This window comes from Arvicanthis niloticus, chromosome 30 (genome assembly GCF_011762505.2).
Source record: "Arvicanthis niloticus isolate mArvNil1 chromosome 30, mArvNil1.pat.X, whole genome shotgun sequence".
Classification (NCBI taxonomy): Eukaryota; Metazoa; Chordata; class Mammalia; order Rodentia; family Muridae; genus Arvicanthis; species Arvicanthis niloticus.
The window spans coordinates 3665285-3675633 of record NC_133438.1 but is presented as its reverse complement, the minus strand read 5'-3'; the positions used below and the strand labels follow the sequence as shown (position 1 = coordinate 3675633).

Here is a 10349-nt window from a genome sequence, read left to right as displayed (position 1 = left end):
TCTGAGTTTGAGGCCAGCCTGGTCTACAGAGTCAGTTCCAGGACAGCCAGGGCTACACAGAGAACCCTGTCTCGAAAAACAAAACAAAACAAAAAAAAGAAAATTTTTTTTTTCTCACAAGCAAGAGGACAATAAAACATTTCTTGGCTCAAGTTGCTTATCTGGCTAATATTTTCTCTTCAGGCAGGAAAGCAATAAAGCATTCCTTAACTCAGGCTGTTTATCTAACTGGCATTTTCCTTCAGGCAGGAGGGCAATAAGTCTTGGCTCTCAGCAACACTCCAGTCTACATTTTTCACAGAAAGACTGTCAGTCTCACCCAGTCCCAGAATTTCCCCTTCCCCCCCTCCCCTTCTGTGTGCCTTGTTACTTGATGGCACTTGTTACTGAAGGCAGGCCTGGTGACCCATGCCTATAATCTGAAGTATTCGGGGCCCAGGCAGGATAAGTTCAGTTCAAGGCCAACCCTGCCAACTTAGCGAGATTGTCTGGAATTAAAACAATTTTAAATAATAATAACAATAGGTATGTCTAAGCCATGACACTAGGTCTGTGACCTTATTTTAGACAAAGACTAAGAAAACCTCTTCACTTTGGGGAGGGAGTAATTGGTTTGTAAGCAGAGAAAGAACTATATTACCCAGAAAGTATAGCACAAGAGTCTTGTGCTCGACAAATGAAATGCTAGTGTTTGCAGCCATACTGTCTCCATGCCCTGATGTCATCCTTGTGTTACTGTTCAGTCTATGCCCACTGTGGGAATCTTAGTTGCGTCCCTGTGTGGCCTGGAAAGAGGAGGTGGGGGCACATGCAAAGACTAGACACCACAGTGAGCATGACTCCATGACCTGGGCATAATAGCCAGCAGCCAAAGTCGCCAGGGGCTCCGCTGATCGCAGGATGGCTTCGGCGCTGGTGGGCTCCAAGCAGGTAGGTTTTCGGAAATTTTTGATACTTCCTTAAGTTTTGGAGAGCCTGTCAATCAAGAGAGGCTCTAGGTTGGTCTTGATAATTGTATTTGCTTAGAAAAAGTAGATCTTTGTGGCCACTTAGTCTATCCCCAGTCTTAGTGTTAGGATTTAAAGCCAGGGCAAAAAACCCGCTAAAGTGCCTACTAACCATAACAAAACAGACCGGGCCATCAGGGTGTCTAATCAACCCACTCCCCTACCTGTCACCGAGAGTTCTTGGCTGAAGGTACCCGCCCCCACCTTAAACTCCCCCAGCCCTGGAGCTGGTTTGCTCTTTCCCCAGTTTTCCTTCCCTTTACAATCTAACCAGTTTGGTTATCCCTGCTCTTCTGGGCCTCTTGGCTGCTGCACCTTGTCCCCCTGCCCCTCCTCTTCCTCTCTCATGGTTCAGGCTCGCGTCCACTCTGCATTCCCCCGGGCATCCCTGCCTCTGGCTATGCTCTCCCACATATGTGTGGTAAACTTTCTCTCCCACCATACCTACGGGCAGTTACGTCCTTTCCCTTTTATTTCTTTTCCTCCTTCACTTAGTACCTGAGAGGGTCATTTATGCACATGAACAGTGGAGGCCAAACCTAAGAAAGTAGGACTTTACGCCCTAATATGCACCGGCCTGCCTCCTTTTCTGTAACAGACACTTTGGAATCCCGTGTATTCTAAGTCGATCTTCGGGAACCCAGATGACTCTTTTCTAGTAATAACCTAGAAGCCTAAAGATAACCTCTGCAACAATGGGCAACAGTCGTCTAGGGTTTGGTGTAATAGCTGGTTTCTTTCTTTCTTTCTTTCTTTCTTTCTTTTTTTTTTTTTTTTTTTTTTTTTTTTTTTTTGTTTTTTGAGACAGGGTTTCTCTGTTAGTCTTGGCTGTCCTGGAACTCACTCTGTAGACCAGGCTGGCCTCGAACTCAGAAATCCGCCTGCCTCTGCCTCCCAAGTAATAGCTGGTTTCTGTTTGTTGCATTTCTGCTTCTAATAAAGGACACACATAGCCCTCAGTTTCCGACATCCACGCTCTGCTAGTTGGCCCTCCTACAGTTTCCTCATGGCAGGCCTCTCGTAGGTATTTAAGAGATTGGATAGTGAAATAAAGCTCCAAGCTAAAGGCTTTCATCAGTTCATACAGACATGATCTGTTAAGTATCTTCTTCCTGGCTGACTCCTTACGATCTTGTTCCCCGTGTGGCTCAGGTGTACCAATCTGACCTAACATCTCGTTTGCTTCTCCAGCTTTTTACCTTTGAGGTTCACTCTGCCTCAGACAGTCCTTGGATCTCTGCAAGACCATTCTCTGTCACGTTTCTGCTCAGATGTCACTTTAAACTTTTTTTTTTTTTTTTAAAGTTTGGGGCTGGAGAGATGGCTCAGCGGTCAGGGGCACTGGGTGTTCTCTCAGAGAACCCACATTTCAATTCCCAACACCCATAGGGCAGCTGACAACTGGAACTCCATTTTCAAGGGATCTGACACCCTCACACGGGCACACACAAACACATGCAGGCAACACACCCATGCACAAAAAATTGAAAGCATTAAAATATTAAAAACTTAACAATTTGTGTGTGTTAAGTGTTCGTGGGTCTAGTCACATGCAGGCAATGGCTCAAGTGTGGAAGTGGAAGGACTGTTTTTCAGAAATTGGTCCTCCTACTTTTATATGGGTTCTGGGGACCAAACTCAGGTGGTCTCTCTTGGGGGAAGTCCTTTTACTCTTTGAACTATCTCACTTGCCCAAGTAGCTCTCCTTTTATTTATTTCTGTAACCCACTACTGGAGAGGCAGAGGCATGAAGATCAGGAGTTCAAGGTCATCCCTGGCTACCTAGCAACCTTGAGACCAGCTTGGACTACTTATGGCCTTAAGAAAAAATAAACAACTGGCGGGGCATCTTTTAGCCTCAAGTCACTGACCTGTACATAGGTGCCAGTCATAGTTGCCATAGACTGTATTAGTTAACAGAAGCCAGATAAGTTAAATTCGATATGCTTTATCTTTCAGAAAGCTCGTCTCGAGCCCACGGGTATTTTTCAAACCCACAAGTACCTTTTTCTGTTTTCTGTTTTTTGTTTACCTTCCTCATAGCTGTTGTCCATGAAGTGAGCAGTGCTGTGCTGCTCTGGGAATGGAGGCTCAGAGATGACGTGAGGTACCTGCTGCTGCACAGCTCTTGTGTGGTAGTTTCAGAAGCTTGGATGGAAACTGTAGGCCCCTTGGTTTCAGAACTGAGTGGTTTGGAAGCACTCAGCATGGGCAGGGAACTTAGTTGGACCAGTGAAACTCAAGAAATGAGTTTCTTTTTTTATATTTATTTATTTTATGTATCTAAGTACACTGTCACTGTCTTCAGACACACCAGAAAAAGACATCAGATCCCATTACAGATGGTCATGAGCCACACCATGTGGTTGCTGGGAATTGAACTCAGGACCTCTGGAAGAGCAGTCAGTGCTCTTAACTGCTGAGCCATCTCTCTAGCCCTAAGAAATGACATTCTTAAGGTTATTGGTATTGGTTCCATCATCATTATCATTATTTTATCACGCCGGTGCCATACCTGACAGAGCCTCTCTCTCAGCCCACAGTTTGTCTTTGCTGTTGGTTACTTTCTAAGAGCTCTGGCATAGGAGCCATCTGCCCGGCACACTGATATATTATGCCCCGTCTTAGCTTTGTTTCCTGTGGCTGTGATAAGATTCCCTGACAAAAGCATTGAGGGAAGAAAGGGTTTGCCTGGCTCACATATCCAGATATATCATGGCAGGGAAGTCACCGTGGCAGGAGCCCGCAAGAGCTGGTTACAGCATGTTCATGGTCAGAAAAAACCGAGAGCAACAGTTGCATGCATGCACGCTTGTGATCCCCTCATTTTCTGTTTACTTGTTTGGTTTGAGGCAGGGTCCCACCAAGTAACCCTTGCAGGCCTGGAACTCACGGAGACCCATCTAGCTCTGCTTCTTGAAGTGCTGGGATTTAAGGTGTAAGCTGCCACACCCAGTACTTTTATTCATTCGAAGGTTACATGCATTTATCTACTTAGTGTGTGTATGTATTGTGGGTTTGCATTTGGAGACCCAGAAACAACTTTGGGGAGTTGGTTCCTGGGTGTCGGTTCCTGGGGAGTTGGTTCCTTTTGCTCTGTAAGGTTCCTGGGTAGAGATCAAGTTGTAAAGCTTGGTCCCAATTGCCTTTGCCCTCTGAGCCAACTCAGTGACTCAGTTTCCCCTTTTTATATAGTCTGGTACTCAAACACAGGGAATGGTGTCAACCACTCTTAGGTTGGGTCTTTCAGCCTTAACATAATCAAGATAGTTTCTCACAGACATGCCCACAGGCCAACCTGTTCTAGGTAGTCCCTCACTGGGACTATCTTCCTAGGTGATTCTAGATTGTGTCAAGTTGTCAATTAAAACTAGCCATGACATGCCCCAAACAGCATATCTCTTCCCCTGCAGCTCAGGAAACAGCATAGCCTTCAGGATGTGCTGTGTAATTTGAGCCTTAATCTCTGTACCTTTTGAGCAAAACCTGAGGCCAGTGCTAATTTAGTGACTTTTAGTTTATTTAGTGACTTTTAGTAATTTAGTGACTTTTAGTTTATTTAGTGACTTTTAGTAATTTAGTTTAGTGACTTTTCAGGTGGCTTTCACCTTTGAGGATATGGCTGTAAGTTTTACCCAAGAGGAGTGGAGGCAGCTGGCTCCAGCTCAGAGAACCCTGTACCAGGAGGTGATGCTGGAAACCCTTGATCTCTCTGGGTAAGTCTTGTTACTCCTTGTTTCAGGGAATGGGTCATCTGCTTTCATTCCACCCTATGGCTCCAGGCCTTGATGCTTAAGAGGTCCTCTGAGCTTATCCTCTTGTGTTCCCATTGCTTTCAAGAACTTTCTAGACCCATCTCTTCCTGAATTGTGTATCTTTGGGCAAGAAATGTAGTATCTTTAGGCTCCTGAGGTAATGTAGAGAAGATGACTGTGGGAGAAAAGGGGTGTTTTATAGAACTCAGAGGTAAGATTTTCAGCTTCTTTAGCTAGTGCTTCCCTCTGCCCACCCCAATATATTTTTATTATTTTAACCATGCCTGTGTTTGTGGGAGTATCTACAAAGTCCATGGTCAGCAGAGTTTAGAAAAAGTTCCTTGGTGATACTTAATTTTATATGCACAATAAAGCCTAAATCATGACTCCATTGAAACTCTTTGTAAAGTACATTTGACCTCTTCCATAAAAATAAGTTCTATAGATTAACTGGGAAAGCAGACTCATAAGGGTCTGGGCGAGGGTGGCACTATAGATACAGATAAATGCTCAAAGTCTGGGGAGTCAGGTGTGACCATACAGATGGCACCCGGCTGTTAACCAGCTGCACTCCTAGCCTTCTGGGTAGAAAATAGGTTCTGGCACTCTTCCTCTGAAGGGTTAACCCTGCATGTTTAACATTCCTGGTTTCCCTAGGGCTTGCCTGTGAGCACGAGGGTCTCACGTCTCCTGCATCTGTGAGTGTGTCTGTGCATCAGTATGGATGTGACTATAGATGACGGAGCAGGCCAGATGGGTAGGATCCCCTGCAGCTGGAATTTCTGAAGTTGATTGCCTCCTGACATGGTGCGAGGGATCAAACTCATGTCCTTTGGAAGAGCAGTCCATGCTCTTAACCACAGAGCCATTTCCCGAGCCCCTTGTAGGTCGAGCTTTTACCTACTAAGCCCTCACTCTCCTCCATCCCCCATATTTATTTTTTTGACAGGCGTAGTGATGCTTTTGTGCTAGTTCTTGAGAAGCTGAGGGAGGAGGACTGTGAGTGGAAGGTCAGTTTCAGTACAGAGTGAGACCTTATTTCATTTGTTTTCTGCTTTATCAAATTTGCAGCAGTAAAAATGTACTCAGGCCTTACTGTCAGTGGTCTCTGGTTTTTTTTTTTTTTTTTTTTTTCTTCATGTTTTTGTGGCAATGAGGGTGGCATTTGTGATAATGGCATATAAGTCTGTTCTCTCTGTCTACCATATGGGTCCTGAGGGTTGAACTCAGGTTCTCAGGCCTGAGGCCAGTCTAGTTACTTGCCAAGCCATCTTACTGGCCCTCTGGGGAACTTTTGAGCAACAAATGCCATCTATGAGCCTGGCCTCTCTGAAGTTTGTTTTCTTGTTTTTTTGTTTTGTTTTTTTTTTTTTTTTAATTCTTTTTAACAGATAGTTACTTCTCACAGGTCTAGATGCTAAGAAATCCAAGGTCAGGGTTTAGGTAGCTTGGGTCTATGTGCTAAAGGCCTTCTTCTTTTGTGCTCTATGTTTGCATGGTCCATGCTTGTGGGGAAGTGACCCGGGGAAGCTGTGAAAACATTCTGAATAGAATCCACATTTAAGCTGTGACTTGCAAGCACACTGTTAAACTTTGCTTAGGATCTAAAACAAACACCTGGGCCAATGAAAATGCATGGCGCTCTGGTTTGCGTAGTGGTTATGTGTTGGAAACTTATTCCTCGGCATGGAGGCATTGAAGGCTTAGGGCTGGCAGGCCTGCTTACCATTTTCCTAGGAGGTCAGAGACATGGCTTAGTTGTTAAAAGCATTGGCTATTTTTCCAGAGGACCCAGGTTCAAATCCAAACATCAACATGGAAGCCAACAACCATCTGTGACTCTAGTTCCCGGGGATCTGATGCCCTCTTTTGGCCTCTGAGGGCAACAGGCACACAAAAGGGGCTCAGTCATACATGCAGGCAAACCAGCCATATACATAAATAATAAACAAATCCTTTAAAAAACTAATGGGCTGGAGAGATGGCTCAGTGGTTAAGAGCACTGACTGCTCTTCCAGAGGTCCTGAGTTCAAATCCCAGCAACCACATGGTGGCTCACAACCATCTGTAATGGGATCCGATGCCCTCTTCTAGTGTCTGAAGACAGTGACAATGTATTCACATACATAAAATAAATAATAAATACACCTTACAAAAAAAAAAAAACTAATAACCTGAGTGCTAACTCTAGAACCCCGTGTATGTGGAAGGAAAGAACAAAAAGTTACTGAGAGTGCTGTCCTTTCGGGGGGTGAGGGGTTAAAGTGCTCAACAGCATGGTTCTGGCATAGCCTTCGTTACAGTGGATTGTAGAAAATCAGTACTGGTTAAGTCTGGTGGCTCATAGCTATCTATAACCTTGAGGCCACCCTAGGCTACATAGTGAGACCGTCGTAGAGGAAGGGAGGGGAACAGGGAAAGAAAGAAAAGTGTGTGTGGGGGTAGAGGGGAGTACGGAAAAGGCTTGCCTCATTCCTTTTGTAATGAGGCCTCATGTAGCTCAGGCTGTCCTTGAACTCACAGTTGAGGGTGACCTTGAGTTCCTTATTATCTTGCCCCCATCTCCCAAGTGCTAGGATTATGGCTTATGTTTGCATGTGAGTGTGCACCCTTATGCTGGGATGCATAGAGTTCAGAGGACAGCTTGCAGGCGTCCCTTCTCCCTCCACACGGATCCTGGGGGTCAGGTGCAGGCTTGGAGGCAAGCGTCTGTCTACCTGCCCTGCTTACTTTTATTTGAGGGATATGTTATTGTTTGTTTGTTTTGAAATAGGGCCACAATGTTGACTAGGACGGCCTTGAACTCAGAGATCCACTTATCTGCTCCTGAGTTCTGGAATTAAGGGACTGTTCCACTACACCAGGTATGGTTTCTTATTGTGCTGTTTGTTTGTTTGATTTTTTAAAGACAAGGTCGAACATTATAGCCCAGGCTGGCTTAGAACTTGCAGTGTAACCCACCCTGGCCTCAAACCTGTGGCAGTCTAGCCTATTTGCCTCAGCCTCCCAGATGGCAGGTGTCTTAGTTACGGTTTCTATTGCTGTGATGAAACACCATGACCAAAGCAACTTGGGGAAGAAAGGGTTTGCTTGGCTCACACTTCCACATCACAGTTCATCATCAAAGGCCTTCATGACAGGAGCTCAAACAGGTCAAGAACTTACTAGAGGCAGGAGCTGATGCAGAGGCCATGAGGGGTACTGCTTATTGAGGGGTACATGAGGGCTTGCCCCTCATGGCTTGCTCAGCCTGCTTTCTTATAGAATCAGGACCAGCAGCCCAGGGTTGGCATCATCCATAGTCACTAATCATCCAGCAGTCACTAATTAAGAGGAATGCCCTGTAGGCTTGTCTGCCTACAGCCCAATTTTACGGAAGCATTTTCTCAGTTGAGGTTTCCTTTGCTGCAGTGACTCTAGCTCAGAGGTTCCCAACCTGTGGGTCGGACCCTTTTGGGGGCTGAACAACCCTTTCACAAGGGTTACCATCAGAAAACACAGAGAATTGTGATTTATAAGAATAACAAGCGAACCTGCGGTGGTTCAGCCCTTAAGGCGTCCGCCTGCAGAGGGCGCGGGTCTTTCTTGGAGCGTGTTCGAATCCCGCCCGCTCCCGCCCGCCTCCTCCCGAGTCTCGTGGGGGAAAAAAAAAAAAAAGAGTTAGCCGGGCTGTGGTGGCACACGCTTTTGATCCCAGCACTTGGGAGGCAGAGGCAGGCGGATTTCTAAATTCGAAGCCAGCCTGGTCTACAGAGTGAGTTCCAGGACAGCCAGGGCTACACAGAGAAACCCTGTCTCGAAAACAAACAAAAAAAGAAAAAAAAAAAAAAAACTCGCATAGATAGATGGTGTGTGTGTGTGTGTGTGTGTGTGTTTATTAAGTGTAGGGGATTTCCTTCCACTCCCTGAAATAGTTTTGTTACTCAGTGTTGGAATTCATCAGATGCGTTAATCAGCGTGATGGTGATTTTCGGTCTGTTGATATGATGCTTTACATTAAGTAGTTATGCTTGCTGTGATCTCATTGAGGCTTTCCCCAGTTTCCTAAGTGATGCCTGTAGCTGCCATCATTGAAGTCCTTCCTGCCTTTCTTCTTCAGGCAATACCTCTTTCATACATGAAAGAGTTATAATTCCCAGAATTTTTCAGGGCAGGAGTTTTGTAACTTCTTGTTTCTCAGGAGTGAGTTTGTTCCATCTCAAGGTGTTTACTTTTAGTGACAAGTCAATGTCGACTTTCTCTGCAGTCAGTGTTTCTCTTGCCCACACTTCCTTTGTTGCTTGGCCTCTGGCCTTGTCTGTTTATATTCATACATCCTGTGCCAGGGTGTGTGGTTCCACCCTGTGGCCAGGAAGTGGCCAGAATGTTGAATCCCCTGGAACTGGAGTTACAGTGAGACTGAGTAAGCCAGTGTATTACTATGTTTGGAATGTTTTTCACAGATCACCTTTTTAAAAGCATAACATAATCTTTATTTTGTAAACAATGCTAATTCTCCAACTTTACAAAGCATTTAAGGAATTTGCCCAAGGTTGTGTATTTCTGAAACTTGGGTTTAGAACTTGGAGGTGATACAGGTTGCTTTCACCGTTTATGCCATTAAACACTCTATTGCCTCTCAGAGGACAGGCCTTTGTTCTTCTGATCACTGTCATGTTACTACGGAGGAAACATTGCTCATTTGCCTGAAAGCTTCTGTTCCCATTTCAGAATTCATCCTGGTCATACCTCAAGCAAGTGAGAGAAACCAGACTCACTCTTCAGCCTGAACTTTAGAATCTTCAGCCTCGTAAATGCTAGGAATAGACACATGAACCATCTCTCTTTTTCCTTTTGTGAATTCTGCATCCATCCCTTGCCTCATTCTGGTCCACTACCTTTTGTTCCTTAGTAGACCCAGTGAGTATGTGCTAGGTGAATGGCCATGCACACCCAGCAGGGCACTATTATAATTTTAGATCCATAAGGCTATGCATGTAGGTACCATACATGGTATGATAACCCTGAACTATTGGGACTTTCATGGCCAGGTGTGCAAAGCTTTAGAAATCACAATAAGTAACTTTATTTGAGTACTAAGGAAAAGTCCAGGTTCAATAGTTTGCTAGGAAAAGTCTGAGGGCTCGGTCTTTTGTCATTCTCAGTAGCTCTGATCCACTAACAGCCAAAGGATATGAAGCAGGTTCAGGAAAGAGGAAAAGTTCACGGTTGAAATCCAGAGAAAAACCAAACACAACCTCCCAACGAAACCATGTGGCATGTGGTTGGTTTGACCCTTAACCTGGGACTCAAGACTAGAGCGATATGGCTGTTAGGAAGTCTCATTTGACACCACTGACTTTGTTGAGAATACTCTGTGTACGATTCTAGACTCCAAGAGGAGTGGAGGGTATTCCACGTCAGCCACTTCCTGTGGGGGCTGATGTGACACCTGGAATGTAAGTAAATGTCACTCCTCTTAAGGAGGAGTGACAGTTGGCTGGTCAAACGATAAGAAATCTCGTTTGCTGTGCTATCTTTCCCATGATGGCCTGAGGTTTTGTTTCAGTTTCTTGTTTGTTTGTTTGTTTTTAAGCTTAGTTTTAAA

The 10349-nt window shown here is 45.0% G+C and overlaps 1 long non-coding RNA gene across 1 annotated transcript in view; it reads left to right on the top strand.

Moving 5' to 3' along the window:
- The first annotated feature begins 2536 nt into the window (after positions 1-2536).
- Positions 2537-10349, top strand: part of LOC143440781 (uncharacterized) — a 20791-nt gene continuing 12978 nt past the window's right edge. Inside the window, exons 1-2 of the long non-coding RNA XR_013108196.1 lie at positions 2537-4723; positions 7536-7626. This is a non-coding gene — a long non-coding RNA (uncharacterized LOC143440781). The remainder of the gene's footprint in view (positions 4724-7535; positions 7627-10349) is intronic.